A 15,374-nucleotide genomic window follows, 5' to 3' on the forward strand; every position below is an offset into this window, starting at 1 on the left:
GCTTTTGCTTTCAGGGAGAATTCAAGTCAAGGCTTGGAATGGGTTCCCCCTCTCCTCTGTGGTATTGGAGAAGCCCCACCGCAGACAGTGAAAGATGTGTGGTGTGACACTGAAATGTGAGGGTGTTCATGGCCTGCCAGGAACTATCTTCCACAGGCATGATGGGAATCAGGGGCTAGGCTAACCAGAAGTTTCTGGTATAGCTGATATTTGGTTTATAATGTTTTAAGCCACTTAGAATCAAGTAGGCCTAGAAAGCAGGTCCTTGGAATGATACTCTTGAATCAGATCACTAAAAGGCCAAATGGAAATAATAGCCTATTGCTGGTGAGTTGCATGTGGCATCTCATCTATTGGGGGGTAAGATGAAGTTACAGGTGAGAGAACTGACTGCCAGCATCTAATTCCAATTCTGCATTTACTGACTTCATGTAGGTAATTTTTAAATGCCCCATGGCTAGGAGTATTCACTGCACAAAAATTGTCGAACACTACAAATCAGGGCTTTCCCTTTCCCAGCATTCTCTTGAAAGGACTAGATGTTTGGGAAGCGGCTACAGAAGTTTGGCCAGCACTCTAGTTTTTAGCTTCTTTCTTTCCATACCCCATTTAAAGAGGTAACCTGATAACTTTTCCAGGATTTATGCTATAAATCACCAATTCCAAGGCTGCTCCTGTTAGCATATAAATCAGCTGCTTCCGCTATGGTCAACCTTGTATCCAAATGCAATAAATCTCTTTTTAGCAATTAAAAATTCTTCTATAGTGTAGTTTGGGAAAGTTTCTAAATATACAGTACATTGTGGTCTGCTAGTGCTCAAGTGAGGTTTCCATAAACATAAACAGGTAATACATATTAGTCATATTCTATTTTTATAAAATCATATCATTTGTACTCCAACTACAATTTATTTTCAAACTTTTTATCTCTCAGGGCACATAGTGCTTGATAAGACAATGGCTCTACAGTCTCTACATGAGTCATTTAACTATGTATCCACCTAATAAAAATATTAATTTATTATATTGCTTTTAAATAGCAATATCTGCCTGTCTAATATACTCTAAGGACGAGACCTTTCTTTCTCCCAATTTCCAACTACCAATTCCAAAATAAAAGCGTATAAATATACTAAGGAGAAAAAATTTTTCTTTTCTGATTGGTTATCTTTCAGTGGTAAAAGCATACAGGTACCCAGAATACTTGCCAGTCTCTAGAACAAGAACAAACCATGCTCTTCTTTTTCCAGCAAGCTGCCTTCAAAACACCCTCCAACCACTCCTTACGACTGTCCATTTCCCCACACACTATGGTGAAGAACAGGAAAGCCTGCCCTGCCACAGTCCATGGGGTTGCAAAGAATCAGACAGACTGAGCAACTGAACAACAACACTTTCATAGTGGTAGACACTCTGCTTGTCTTCAATTCCCCTACAATAAAAAAACACTGCAGCAGGAGACTTCCTTGTCAGTCCAGCGGTTGAGACTCCATGCTTTCAATACAGGGGGCACAGGTTTGATTGCTGGTCATGGAACTAAGATCCCACATACTGGTTCATGGGTCCCAAAATAAATTAATTAATTAAAAAGACAAACACTGCAACAAAAACCCTTGTAGTAATACTTAGGATAGTGTTATTTACTGTAACCAACAAACCCAAAATTTTAGTCCTCTCAGCTCCAAATCTACTATTGCTTTGTGATACTGGAGCTGGAACTTAGCTTGCCCTCCTTCACCAGGCTGGTTTTCTCTTAGCTTCTTCCAAGGACACTCGAAGGCAAGAGAGTAGGTGAAATTTGCTTTTTCCTATTTCCTTGCTGTTCATACAGCTCAGCCCAGCAATGGTTCTTCATTCCTTGAATCAGCAACAGCTGTTCCAGGTTCAGCTCCTTCACAGTCCCAGAAATGTCCTGTCTGTATCCTTCATCCTGACAGTTCTCTCTCCTCAGACAGCTGTGTCCTGGCTCCACTGGACCAACTTGAAGGTTTTAAGAATGCCTCTTCTTGCCTTTGTTCCCCCAAGGGTGATAGCTGTGCCTGTATTCCCTCTGGTTCCCTGATTTTCAGCCCTCCAACACCAATTTAACCATTTCCTAATAGTGAATTATTTTTACTAAACCTCCCTGTATTTTTTTTTTACTAGATGCTGGACATATACAGTTTATTGGCATTAATTATGCTATAAAGTCACCATAAACACTGAACTAGTGACTACTGAACCATTGCTCCTAGGAGAAATACAGTTACTGTGAGTCTGTGGTCACAATATTTCCACTATGATCAATATTTGCTTCTTGTTTTACGTGTGCTTCTGTTAAAAGCATCTTACTTGATATATTCTCTTTTTTTTACAACTGTTCATCTTCTGTCAACCCAATTTCCATTTTAAGAGTTTGAGGAAGAACAGTTTCTCCCCATTCCATGGCCCGAGCAGTGTGAGCTGCAGAGCAGCGGGCAGCGGCAGGCTGAGCACTCCATTCTTCAGTGGGGAACCGCTGAACAGGCACGGAAGGGACCGGCACACCTTGCGACCAGTCCAGTACCTCAGGTTGAGGAGAAGTGAACTCTGGAGCTGAAGTAGTCCATTTACCCTGAAACCCCTGCTCAGTCACACCTTCTCAGCTGCTGCCTGCTCTTCCTTTTCAATCTCTTCAGGATATCTGTCGATATCTCTTCAGGATATCATGCAGAGATGAAGCGTGACTTCCCATGAGTGTTCCACGCATGTGCTGAACTTCCCAGTTGAGCATCCACTGCACTCGACCCACTAAGTGAGCTCCCTTGTTGTTGCATGGGATGGCAATATCCACAGTGGAGAATCTGTCTTACACAGAGCAATGGTAGGCAGGTTACCATAGGCTTCTGTGAGAGGCTGGTGGTCAGCCCTGGGGTCAGTAAACACCAGAAATCATGGCTCCCAGAACACTGCATGTATCTGGTTAGTGAAGGCTCCAGGAGTGAAGCAGCCAACAATAGAAGTGGCAGCAGCGGCAGCAGCGGCAAAGTTCAACAAAGCTCGCTGGCCAGTGTTCCTAGAGAATATGACACCAGCATCAGCTGGGTTTTCAATCGCAACAATGAACAAGCTGCCAACAGAATCTTCTCCCAGGCTCTCTTCAGATTTATGATTTAGATGCCATCATTTTTGTAGATGTACTGTTCCGTGTGGAAGTCAAGGTTGGTGCCACCTAGGTGGGTTCCTACTGCAAGGAATTGGAGGACATTCTCCTCCTTCATTTGCAGAATGAAATCCATTTGAATTCTTGACCAGTAGCCCTATAACTCATATCTGAAAAAGCTTATGTAACACAAATATCTTCTCCATAAAACACATCACAGACTCCTTGCACTTAAGAACACTAGAGAGCGCTTGAACACTATACATATGTGAGAGTCATTTTAGATAGTGAAATCACTATCAAAAGGCACAAAATTGGGACTTCCCTGGTAGTCGGGGGATTAAGAGTCTGCCTTCCAAAGGAGAGTACGCAGGTCCAATAACTGGTCAAAGAACTAAGATCCCACAAACTGCAAAACAAATAAGCCAGCATGGCAGAACTAGAGAACCTGAAGGCCACAAGAAACATGCCCTGTGACGCAACTAAGATCTGACACACACAAATAAATAGGCAAATATTTTTTAAAGCTGTGGGAATGTGTAATAGTACGGCTTTTTAATATGTATTGATATCTGTTTTCCAGTAGTCATATATGGATGTGAGTGTTAGACTGTAAAGAAGACTGAGCACCAAAGAATTGATGCTTTTGAACTGTGGCATTGGAGAAGACTCCTGAAAGTCCCTTGGACTGCAAGGAAATCAAACCAGTCAATCCTAAAGGAAATTAATCCTGAATATTCATTGGAAGGGTTGATGCTAAAGCTGAAGCTCCAATATTTTGGCCTCCTGATGCCAAGGACTGACTCATTAGAAAAGACCCTGATGCTGGGAAGGATCAAAGGCAGGAGGAGAACAGGACAACAGAGGATGAGACAGCTGGATGGCATCACCGACTTGATGGACAGGAGTTTGAGAAAGCTCTGGGAGTTGGTGATGGACAGGCAAATCTGGCGTGCTACAGTCCATAGGGTTGCAAAGAGTTGGACTAGACTGAGCTACTTAACTGACTGACTGACTGATTTCATATCTAGCAATCTCACAGAACTTTCCTTAGTTTTATATTTCTTGGTTGATTCCTATGTCATCTACAAATGATAACAGTGCTGCTTTTATATTCTGCTCTCTGTTCCCTCAGATATACCAGCCTGGGCCACTCTGAACTTGGCTCAGACAAACATTTTCTTTGACAAGTCTTACCTAATTGCCTGGCCTCTTATACAACCATCAATCCTTGTTCCCCAACTAATTAAATGCCAAGTTAAATGTACCAACCCCATGCTTCTTTCTATATACCTCTGTTATAGAACTTAGCATATCAAAATTATGTGTTCACATGTTTCTCCACAAAAGAAATGAACTCTACCATATCTTACCCATGCTTATCCACCTAGGACCAAGCATGGTATGTAACACATAATATTCACTCAATGAAAGGTCGATAAGTAAATGAATAAATGTAATAGGCCAAAGTATTGCACACTGCTCACTCAGCACTTGGAGAGAACAAATAAATATAAATATAATCACTTAAGTGACTCATGCTAAACAGCTTTCTTGGAGTCAATAAACATATGTCCAAAATCCCCAAAATTATACAATATAAGAATAAAGCTTAATTGTGCTTCCTTTATTTTTCAGTTAGTATTTTAAGTTATGATGCCTAAGAACTGAGCATATTCACAGATTACAAAAAAATATTAAATAAGCTTATAATTAATAGTACACTAATATATGCTTTTCCCTGCAAATTTCTAGGAAAGCTGTAATTTATAATGACAATAAAAATAAACTTACTTTACCAAAGATAACTTCCTCTGAGAAAGTTTTTTATAAGTTTGAGTTTTTAAAAAGAAGAAGAAAATAGGAATCTGAGATAATGCCTTCTTAAAACACCTTTTCCATAAAAATTTAAATTTTAAAGGTTAAATATAATTGCAGGAAAAAGTAGAGCCAGTTTTCCATTAACATAAAATGTAAATAACTTAAGCATTATTAGTCACAAAAATGAAGAGCTAAAACCAAGAATCTCAGCAGCTGTACAAAGATGGCTCTAGAGTTAAACAAACACTAATAGTGCTTCTAATAGTATTATCTAATAGTTAATGGGAATTTGTCAGACATTATCCTAGCACTTTATATATAATGTAATGCTCATATCTATAAATTATAATTTAAGTGTAACATAATGCTCACATTTATCAATTAGATACTGTTAGATTATTTCTTTTTTAGATGAGCTAGTCTAAGCTCAAAGGTATTTATTTTCCAGAGACAGAAAACTAATACATGGAGAGGTGGTCTGTCTGGTTCCACAGGTCCTCCATCAACCCCTATGCTTAAGTAAGCAAGCACCTCTATGCTGAGATCCAAGGCAAGTAGGTCAAGTACCTTTTCAATTACTTATCATAGTCTCCAAATTCCTGCCTTTAGGGGTTTTAAGATAGAACCTGAGGAAGACTGTGAAAATATTTAATGGAAGAAACGAATCCAAAAGACACTGAGCAGCAAAAGGGTCAGTAAACTGAGGAGACAGGAAGTATACAAGCCTAAAAGGAGGTCTCAAAAGGAGAAGACATGAAATGGAAAACACAAAATTGTAACAAATTAACATTTTTAAGCACCAGCAACTGCCTGTTTTACAGTTTCACCAAATTTGTCTATGCCTTTTTGACAATATGAGAAGATATTGGTAAGTATATACAAAATAATATTGTAAGCAAGGAACTGCTCCCTCATCTCAACTTCTAAAAAGATAACCTTCCATAGTACAAATGTGGAAAATAAACAGAATGAAATTATGGACTTTTAAGCAGTCTTTAAATAGTATCTTTACAACATACTTTTAATGACTTTTACAAAGTACTTTTATTCCATAATGGTAAGTCCAAAAAAGACCAAAGTTTCAAATTGTATAGATTATATTTTCTAAAATTTGTAAAAGTATGTGTAAGAAAAACCCCTTAAAGAAATATTGAGGGAGGACAATTTTAGAAGACAAAAAAAAAAAATTCTTTTATTTTCATCTTTACTTCGGGATTTCTAGGCCAAGCCCAGTAATTTGTCAATGCAGTTTTGGCAAAAACACTGGAGGGCACTCTATCAGCGAATAATAGGGTAAAAGTGAAAGTGAAAGTCGCTCAGTCCTGTCTGACTCTTTGCGACCCCATGGACTATACAGTCCATAGAATTCTCCAGGCCAGAATACTGGAATGGGAAGCCTTTCCCTTCTCCAGGGGATCTTCCCAACTCAGGGATCGAATCCAGGTCTCCTGCATTGCATGGCATAGTAGGGTAATTCTCCACTTTCCAAATTTTAACGTGAGTCCTGTATTAGAACCACCTGGTGGTCCAATGGTTAAGACTTCATGCTTGTAATGCAGAGAGCCCAGGTTCAGTTCTTGATCAGGGAACTAGATCCCACATGCCACAACTAAGAGTTTGCATGCCACAGCTAAAGATTTTGCATGCTGCAACTATGACCTGGCACAGCCAAATAAAGAATGTTTTAAAACACAGTTTAAAAATAAATAAAATAAAGAACCACCATGAGGGCTTATTAAAACAGGGCTTGCTGGATCCCACCCCTAGAGTTTCTGAATCAATAGATACTATAGTTCTGACAAGTTCCTAGGTGATGCCAATGCTGCTGGTCTGGGACTCACACTTAAAGAAACACTGTTTTAAATAATTACATATATGTATATATTTATATACATAATTTAATTAAAATGTAATTTATTTTACTTATTTTATTATAGTACTTTGGTTATTATTTTCTATTTAATTTACTATCCATAATTAATGTAATTAAACTTTGTGCTTTTTTATAAATCTCCATAGTTACATAGATTTATTAGGTATATGTGTTGTTGTGTGGTATTTTATTCCACACTAAAACAGGAAAAAGAGACTAGCTGTATATTTGATTGATAGAATAAAACAACAAATTTGGCTTAACTGTTACTCATGACTAACCAAAGCTGGTGAGAGTCTGCTTTCCAGAGAGAATGTTTCTTCCTCTGAAACTTTCTTATTCATTTCTAAATCTCATTTACAAAATAAACAGCTAGATAATAAGAAAAGCAGAAATCTGAAGGCAAGATATCTAATTTTTAAAAATAGAGTTTTAGGAGAAAATGAAAAGATAAAAGCATTCTCTGACCCTTTCCCTATTCCCTTCTCTTCCACCCCCCACAATAGTACCAGAAATTATTCTCCATAAAATTCTACCCACTTTAAGCCCTGTTTAAAAGAGAATCTCCATCACAGAATGACAATGATGATCATTCTACAGCATATGACAAATGAGAGCATATGTGCTGGTTAAAAAAAAAAAGCAAAAACATTTACAGATCTATTAACTTATTTGCTAAATTAACCATTCTTTATGAGATTTGCCTACTCAGCAGCCTGCATTTTCAAAGTCCTATAGCAGTACACTTCTAAATATCCTAAAACAAAAACAATAAATAAAATGTTATTCTAGGTTTTTGAATACTATGTTCTGATTTAATTTCTACATGACTGGATTCAAAGAACATGATAGGAAGAAAGGACATTAATATCCTTTTGAGATTTTCTGATAAGAAAACTACAAACTGTATAAAGTGAAGCTCTAAAGGAATTGCATGGTCAGAATATAACAATCTGGCTTATTTCCATGGTGGCTGGTATATTAAGAACAAATTTTGAAGCCAGTATACCAGTTTATGTTCTAGAAAAAGTATCCATGTCTAGATTGGGCGGTCTTTGGGGATGATAAAAATGTTTTGGAACCAGAAAGCGGTGATAGTTGCACAACACTGGGAGAGTACTAAACGCTACTGAGTTGTCCTCTTTAAAATGGCTAATTTGGGGGCTTTCTTGGTGACTCAGTGGTAAAGAATCTGACTGCCAATGCAGGAGACACGGGTTTGATTCCTGGTCCAGGAAGATCCCACATGCCGTGGAGCAACTGAGCCCATGCACCACTACTATTGAGCCTGTGCTCTAAAGCCCATGCTCACATCAAGAGAAGTGAGAAGCCCGGGCACCACAACCAAGAGCGCCCTCGTTCAGCACAACCAGAGCCTGCCCAGCAACAAAGACCCAACACAGCAAAAATAAAACACAGATAAAATGACTAATTCTTGTTTTGTCTTTTTCACCTCAGTAAAAAATAATAAAAGCAAAAACAAAAATCAGCAAGACAACTTTCACAATGTCCACATCCTTTTAAGATCCTTGCTCCTGACATTTTACAACAGGAAGAAAACTTTTAAAAAGAAAATATTACATTTCTTATGTATAAACCCAATGGCCAAAAAATCTTCAATGCTCTACTCCCAAAAGTATTGAGAGAGTCAATTACTAGGCAGGTTGATAAGAACTCTGGCGGTCCCCAAGGAGAGAGGGGTCTGGAATTCTCAAGGAGGAGGAAAGGACAAACTTTTTTTCCTCTACATTCCTTAGGATTATATAACAATAATGTATCCTGCTTGAGGACAGTTTCTGGGAGGAAAAAAAAAAAAACCTTCTGGCTAATCTTGTTATCATAAAATGTAAATTATGGGAGTGGGTCTAGTAACATCTTTACAACCTCCAGACATTCTTTCGATACACTATAATATTTTTCTGGGCTCCAAAATCACTGCAGATGGCGATTGCAGCCATGAAATTAAAAGACACTTACTTCTTGGAAGGAAAGTTATGACCAACCTAGACAGCATATTAAAAAGCAGAGACATTACTTTGTCAACAAAGTTCTGTCTAGTCAAGGCTATGGTTTTTCCAGTGGTCATGTATGGATGTGAGAGTTGGACTATAAAGAAAGCTGACCACCGAAGAATTGATGCTTTTGAACTGTGAGAGTCCCTTGGACTGCAAGGAGATCCAACCAGTCCATCCTAAAGGAGATCAGTCCTGGGTGTTCATTGGAAGGACTGATTGCTCAAGCTGAAACTCCAATACTTCGGCCACCTGATGCAAAGAGCTGACCCATTTGAAAAGACCCTGATGCTGGGAAAGATTGAGGGCAGGAGGAGAAGGAGACAACAGAGGATAAGATGGTTGGATGGCATCACCCATCAATGGACATGGGTTTGGGTGGACTCTGAGAGTTGGTGATGGACAGGGAGGCCTGGCATGCTCCAGTTCATGGGGTCACAAAGAGTCAGACACGACTGAGCGACTGAACTGAACTGAATAACTAATTAAGAGTATATAACTTCATTCCTAACACTAGTGAGGGGGTACTCTTTCTGCCCTCTTCTGATGTCTATGTCAGAAGCTTTCTCTATCCCTTTTATACTTTAATAAAACTATTACACAAAAGCTCTGAGCAATCAAGCCTCATCTCTGGCCCTGGATTGAATTCTTCTCTGAAGGCCAAGAATCCTGGCATCTTCTTGGTTCAGCAAAACCTTTCAGTATTTAATTTGATTGGTTTCCCCAACCCACCTGTTTCTTCATCTACTCTCCCCTCTCTCTTGGAGTGACAGTCCCACTCTGACTTCACACATGTTATCAGTAGTTCTAGAGAAATTTTCAAAAATTTCTAAGTAAAACTTTACACATACATCTGAATGGTACACAGTTTTAGAAAAGAAAGTGTCACAAAATCTCAAAAATCATAATTTTTACAATTATTGTTGACTTTATCTTTTGATGAGTAAAAACTTTGCGTTACTAATTTCACCCGAACTAAGAAGTCACTTTGTGTTCTAAGCACTTACTAATGATATAACTTCGAATTAAAAATGCACTATGTTTAGGGTTTAAAAAAAGACATAACCTTTCATTTCAGAGCCCATCAGTGACAGAATGGCTTTATTTCTTACTACATTATTTACAAATAATGAGCCAACAATACAAAAATGGGCAGCGGTTTTATAACTGAGATATTCTAATAGTGTATGAAATTAGATAAAATATTTTCCAATTTGCAATCTTACACAACATATTAGTTTCTCATTATCTTTTTATTTGTCCATATAACTCTATAAGACCTGACTGTTAAAACTGTGCACTATAATTTATCAAGAAATGATTAAGAAATAGGTTAAAGATGGTAAATTGAGCACACCCTTATCTTCTCTTCCTCTCAAGAATTCATTAAAATTATACAGTTAAGCAAACAAGTCCAGCTCCTAAATGATCAGAGAGCAAACACACCAAACTTGGAACAGTGTTTATGGGAGAAATGCACAGAGATAGGAACAATAGCAGGTTCACAGTCCCATGTTGCCCAATACATAGCCAAAAAATGTAAATGGCTAGGTATGTGATATAGGTACTTGCCTGAAATGAAAATATAATAATGCTGCAGAAGTTGTAATGAATTACCCATGTACTTGTATTACATACATTTTATTTAAATTTTTAATTTAGGGACTTCCTTGGTGGTCCAGTGGCTAAGACTCCATTCTCTCAATGCAGGGACTGGGGTTCAATCCCTGGTGAGGGAACTAGATCTCACATGATGCAACTAAGAGTTCACAGTTCAGTTCAGTTCAGTTCAGTCTCTCAGTTGTGTCCACCTCTTTGCAACCCCATGAACCTCATGCCACAACTAAAAGGATCCTACAAGCTGCAAATGAAAAAACAAACAAACAAACAAAAACCCTGTATGCTGCAATGAAGATAGAAGATCCTACATGTTGCAAATAAAACCTATTACAGCCAACCAGATAAATAAATAAATACAGCAAAAATAAAATTTTAATTTAAAAATCAGTAAAGTTCTGTTTTGGAAAAGTTCAGATTAAAAAATAAAATGGCCCATAAAAATTTTCTTTGAAAAGTTGCTACTATACTTTCAGTTCAAAAGATTTTATTTTTCCTGAAAGAGTACCAGCTCAAATCATGATAAATCTATTTGAATGTGTCAAAGGCATTTCAAATACAACAGATATCTACAGTGGAATTCTCTATCACTCACTCATTCTCAACTTACTCTCCATTCCTAGATCATACCCACATCCCACCTCCATGCATTGATTCAACATTTAGAGAAGATGTCCACAGTTTGGAGAAGGGCCACAAGGACTTATGATGGTATATATTCTCTTCTATTGCTCAAAACAATTCAATTCTTGCCCTAAACTTTTGCTTCCTACTCACCTTCTCCAAGCTAGACTTCAACAGTATGTGAACCATGAACTTCCAGATGTTACAGCTGGATTTAGAAAAGGCAGAGGAACCAGAGATCAAATTGCCAGCACCCATTGGATCATAGAAAAAGCAAGAGAGTTCCAGAAAAATATCTACTTCTGCTTCATTGACTATGCTAAAGCCTTTGACTGTGTGGATCACAACACTGTGGAAAATTCTTAAAGAGATAGGAATACCAGACCACCTTACCTGCCTCCTGAGAAATCTGTATGCAGGTTAAGAAGCACAGTTAGAATCAGTCAAAGAAAAACAACATGGCTCCGAATTGGAAAAGGAGTATGTCAAGGCTGTATATTGTCAACTTGCTTATTTAACTTATGTGCAGAGTGCATCATGAAAAATGCCAGGCTTGGTAAAGCACAAGTTGGAATCAAGATTGCCGGGAGAAATATCAATAACCTCAGATATGCAAATGACACCACCCTCATGGAAGAAAGTGAAGAGGAACCAAAAAGTTTCTTGATGAAGGTGAAAGAGGAGAGTCAAAAAGCTGGCTTAAAACTCAACATGTATAATATCATGTATGAAATGAATTGCTAGTCCAGGTTCGATGCATGATACTGGATGCTTGGGGCTGGTGCACTGGGACAACCCAGAGGGATAGTACGGGGAAGGAGGAGGGAGGGGGTTCAGGATGGGGAACACGTGTATACCTGTGGCAGATTCATGTTGATGTATGGCAAAACCAATGCAATATTGTAAAGTAATTAACCTCCAATTAAAATAAATAAATTTATATTAAAAAAACTCAACAATCACAAAAACGAAGATCATGGCATCCGATCCCATTACTTCATGGCAAGTAGATGCGAAAACAGTGGAAACAGTGACAGAATTTATTTTCTTGGGCTCCAGAATTACTGCAGATGGTAACTGCAGCCATGAAATTAAAAGACGCTTGCTCCTTGAAAGAAAAGCTATGACCAACCTAGGCAGCATATTAAGAAGCAGAGCTATTACTTTACTGACAATGGTCTGTCTAGTCAAAGCTATGGTTTTTCCAGAGTCATGTATAGATGTGAGAGTTGGACTATAAAGAAGACTAAGTGCTGAAGAATCAATGCTTTTGAACAGTGGTGTTGGAGAAGCCTCTTGAGAGTCCCTTGGACTGCAAAGAGATCAAACCAGTCCATCCTAAAGGAAATCAGTCCTGAACATTCATTGGAAGGACTGATGTTGAAGCTGAAGCTCCAATACTTTGGCCACGTGATGAGTAGAACTAATTCACTGGAAAAGACCCTGATGCTGGGAAAGACTGAAGGCAGGAGGAGAAGGGGATAACAGAATATAAGATGGTTGGATGGCATCACCGACTCAATGGACATGAGTTTAAGCAAGCTCCAGGAGTTGGTAATCGACAGGCATGTCTGGCTTGCTGCTGTCCATGGGGTCGCAAAGAGTTGGACACGACTGAGCGACTGAACTGAACTGACTCAGCACTCAGCAAAGGAAGATTGGACCCACCTTCCTTGGAAAGTATCTAACTGAACACATCTTCCTTAGGTAATAGTTTAGCAACATCTTTCATTGTTGGAGCATGTTGCCCACAAATATCCCATTATTAGCACCCTCCCCACCCCCATCATTCCAAGCGTTTTAGTGCTTCCTGTCATATTTACTTTTTTTCCTGAGAGACATTCAGGAAAACACCATTTTCTCCATTCCATTACATTGCCACTGACGTTTTAGTAACACTTATAAGTGACCATTTGGGGGAGCTTCCTGGTGGCCAGAACCTAAATTTGATGCTGCCCTTTAAACAACACAAAAGAACAAGCCACAGTCCGTACCCTTCAAAGTTTCCCTTTCCATTAAAAGGCTGCAACTGGACCATTAAGAAGGAGACAGCTTTTCAGAAAACACTTACCCTCCACCAGGGAATTTATTTTGTCTCATAACAAAATAAAAACACACTGGGATAGTTTTTATTATGTCCAACTCAAACTCTTCCAGAAGCAGTGTCAGTTCCTTCTATCAACTATGTAAAACCCACTTATGGACTTGAGCCTTATTAAATAACTCTTTCCCTTTCTCTTTTTCTAGCCAATTAAAATTCCTTTAACCTGTGTTCAAATATTAATTCTACATTTTAATTAATTCAAATTAATTGTCCTTTTTTAAAAAAAAAACAATGAACTTAAGAACTGTGTGAAGATGGACTATGACTATGGTCAAAATCAGTGTGTCATTGGGACTGAAACATTAACAATCACATAATACGTTCTGAATCTGGAAGTAAAGCTGAAAAATCTCCTGTTTCTGGGATTCAAATCAAACAGATAAAAATTTATTGAGTGCTTACCCAAGACAAGCATCCAGTAAAGACAAATATGAAGAAATAAAAGATTCAAAAACATATCTGATCCTGAAAAAGTGAATAATTTAACAGAAGAAAATAATACGGTTTTACCTATCACAAAAGGGATAATTCATATAACAGTCAATTAATCAAAAGAAGGAGAAACTATTTATTGCTTATTATCAAAATATAAGAGAATAATCAGACTGGGCATAAGAAAGTCAAGAGTGCAGAGAAACAGATAGCAAGACACTTCCAGTGTGTACGCAAATTGGGAAAACAACTCTAAAGGACAATTTGGCAACAAGTACCAACATCCTTTTCAAAATACATACTTTTAATCAGAAATTGCATATCTAGGGATTTTTCCCAAAGAAATAACCTGTCAAGTATTTAAAGACACATGTACTACAAGGAAGAAAGCAACACAGTTTGTAACCATGAATAATTACAAATAATCTAAATGCCCTACAATATGGATGTGAACGTGATGACATAGCTGGCTAACCACCAGCATGGAAATATCTTTAAGATAGGATAAATGGGAAGCTTTATTAACAATACAAAGTATTTTTCTGAATAATATATACCACTGTTTTTAAAGACAAGTAATGTCCCCACAAAAAAATAAAATAAAAATAAAGACAAGCAATGTCCCCACACACTCTAGTATAAAAGGCTTAGAGCAAGGCCCGGAAACGTGAATTTTCAATATTCCCCCTCCCTGCACACGCACACACACACACAACTGACCTGGGTAATCCTGGCACAAGTGTTCTATAGAGGACCCTTTGAAACATGGTGTATGAACATACCTCAAATTTGAGAGTGAGTATATATGATAAAATATATATACATGATATATGATATATGATAAATGATATGATATGATATATGATAAAAATATATACATGATAAAATAAGAAAGTACAGTCTGGAAGTGATGTTTAATTGGAAGATTGAGAGATAAAAGAATAAGAAAATGAAATATAATACATCTACTCAGACTATCATGTAACCATTAAAATAATAACCACAGTGACAGAAACAGACAATATGATATAGTTTTAACTTATGTCAATCAACAGCCAAAAAAAAAAACAAACCACAAAAATATAGATCAAAAAAAGGCAAAGGAATTTGTGACAACACAGATGGACCTTGAGGGCATTATGTTAAGTAATACCTTTCTCAGACAAAGAAAAACAAATACTGTATGATGTCAGCAATATGTAGAATACTTTTAAAGCTGTACTCATAAAAATAGAGAGTAGAATGGTGGTTAACAGGGGCTAAGGGGTAGGGAAACTGGGGAGATGTTATTTAAGGGAACAAACTTGCTGCTAGACAATAAATAAGTCCTAAAGATCTGGTGTACAACACAGTGATTATAGGAAACACACTGTATTATAGATTTCAAAGAGACTAGATCTTAATTATTCTTCCCATAAAAAATGAAATAATAATTATGTGACATGATACAGGTATAACCTAATGCTGTAATGGTAATCATATTGCAATATACAAATGTATAAAATCAAAACACGGTATATTTAAACCTACACGATATTATAAATCAATTAAATCTTGATTTTAAAAAATAGGCAAAGGATTTACATAGACATTTTTTCAAAGGAGATATACTAATGGCCTATAAACACACTGGAAAGAGTTCTTAGTCATTAGTCATTCAGTTCAGTTCAGTCCAGTTGCTCAGTCGTGTCCATCTCTTTGCAACCCCATGAATCGCAGCATGCCGGGCCTCGCTGTCCATCACCAACTCCCGGAGTTCACTCAGACTCA

General features: G+C 37.6%; 1 pseudogene; it reads right to left on the reverse strand.

The window, feature by feature from the left end:
* Positions 1-2,350: 2,350 nt before the first annotated feature.
* On the reverse strand, positions 2,351-3,257 carry LOC114110789 (small ribosomal subunit protein uS2-like; annotated as a pseudogene).
* Between the last annotated feature and the right edge of the window lie 12,117 nt (positions 3,258-15,374).

This window comes from Ovis aries, chromosome 25 (assembly GCF_016772045.2).
Source record: "Ovis aries strain OAR_USU_Benz2616 breed Rambouillet chromosome 25, ARS-UI_Ramb_v3.0, whole genome shotgun sequence".
Classification (NCBI taxonomy): domain Eukaryota; kingdom Metazoa; phylum Chordata; class Mammalia; order Artiodactyla; family Bovidae; genus Ovis; species Ovis aries.